At 46.7% G+C, this 1857-nt stretch overlaps 2 long non-coding RNA genes across 2 annotated transcripts in view; one reads left to right on the plus strand and one right to left on the minus strand.

Annotated features, from left to right (window-relative positions):
- The window catches only part of LOC123175103 (uncharacterized), a 12999-nt gene that overhangs the window by 6387 nt on the left and 4755 nt on the right, over window positions 1-1857 (minus strand). The window lies entirely within an intron of this gene.
- The window catches only part of LOC123175104 (uncharacterized), a 5063-nt gene continuing 4140 nt past the window's right edge, over window positions 935-1857 (plus strand). Inside the window, exon 1 of the long non-coding RNA XR_006487624.1 lies at window positions 935-1136. This is a non-coding gene — a long non-coding RNA (uncharacterized lncRNA). The remainder of the gene's footprint in view (window positions 1137-1857) is intronic.

The raw sequence follows: 1857 nt of genomic DNA on the forward strand, positions 1-1857 counted from the left end.
CTTGTTTCTTATGGGAAGATTGTAGGAACTTTTGCCAAGTTCCTAGCTGAAAATCGAATTGTTTCCCATTATTCAATGCACGGTGAATCTCAAATGGCGTGGCAGCATGTCACAACACCCTTATGGATATGGTGTGGACCATTCTTACTCATTCAAATTTACCAGTGAGCCTTTTGATGGAGGCATTAAACACGACCGCACATGGACTAAATCTATCTCCAACCTAGTAAGTACCAAGCAGAACTTATGAAATTTCAACGGCTTGAATTACCTATATGCGTGGGTTATCCCACTGAAGCTAAAGTTTTCAATCGACAACTTAAGAAATATTATCCGATAAAAGTATTTGTTTCTTTATTCGAAACCCTCATAGGGAAAGGGGTGACATTTGTATTATCCAAGTCACGCACAATGTCTGTGGAGATTAGAAAAGGGGTACTTTTTTTGGATAATGAGGTCACAAAGATAAGGGAGAACCATCTTAAGGAGAACCAGTAGTGTGCTCCATACCTGATTATCCAATATATTATTTTTCCAGTATACAATAATGTGATATCTAATGATACAGGAGGTGGGAGTGACGTCTGCAAAGAGTGCTATTTAATTACGATTTCATACTCTTACCGATGCTTACATCTAAAAAACGATGCTTAAGGTGTCAAATAGGAGTTGGGTAAAAATTGTATACTAAACCTATTTTTTGAATAAAGTGTTTTTTGATAAATGTGGGCTTTTCTTAGGCTTTCGGACGGGGCTTTGAGCTTAAAGTCAAGCCCAATCAAGGCCCGGATGCCGGCTTCCAGGGCGGGCTGACCATGAACAGGTCTGCCGGTGACTGTGGGGCCCTTATGTAGAGAGTCAAACAAATTCCACTTGCCACACTATAATTTCGCTGCTGACTCCTCACCGTCCACAGCGCACGGCCGGCCGCCGCGAAGCACAATGCTCATCCCCACGAGGCACGATGGCACGGCCGGTCGGCGGCCGAGGAGTACGATGTGCCCCCACAAGAGGAGCCGCTGAGCTTGGCGGTGGGGGAGAGGGTGGACGAGCTGCCGCGGCGCGAGAACCGGGCGCTGCAGTGCTCGACGGGGTGGAGGCCGCCGCCCGCCCCGAGAGACGCCGGCGGGGACGAGGTACGCGATGCCATTATAATTCATAAGCCGTGACTCGATGCTGCATGTGACCTGTTCGATGCTTTGCCTGCTCGGGGCTCCATGGACTCTGCCCCCTCCCCTGTTTCCTGGGTCACTCATGCAGTATAATTAGCTAGCCAAACAATGGAGGCTCACAGCAGGTCCCAGTAGGGCAAAACAGAGATGTCTTACACTCTTACTTGACAGACAATTACTAATACATGCACTCACAACATCAAAATCAAGCTAGGTTTTCTTATCATAATTAAGCTACGGAGTAGTTTAATTCCTTGCATACACATGTAGCATGCCAGTACGTCATGCTTTCATAAAGTTACTGATGTTAATTATATAGCTGCGGAATGAGCTAAAACAAGTTGCCATAGTCATGGCTTTTTTTTACGAACCTCGTCTGAGGACAGGGAGCTCCCGCATTGCATATAGAAGAAGAGAGTTGGTCCGGTTAATAAGGAAAACCGGACCCAAAAACCATTCATGGCATCGGTTAATTAAGAGAAACCGGCAAAGGCTTCATCTCCTTGTCTTTGTACATGCGGACTTACTTGATCAGCCACTAATGGTGTCTTCATGATCGACTCTCTCCTCAATGTGTCCTCCTGGCTGGGGGTTCGCAGCCTTGCGGCCCAAAATGAATGCCTCTTGCTGAAAATGGTTCATAGGCTTCATGTTGCTCAACGATCGCGGTGGGCGGCTTGGGTCT

Source organism: Triticum aestivum, unplaced genomic scaffold (genome assembly GCF_018294505.1).
Source record: "Triticum aestivum cultivar Chinese Spring unplaced genomic scaffold, IWGSC CS RefSeq v2.1 scaffold6202, whole genome shotgun sequence".
NCBI classification, from domain to species: domain Eukaryota; kingdom Viridiplantae; phylum Streptophyta; class Magnoliopsida; order Poales; family Poaceae; genus Triticum; species Triticum aestivum.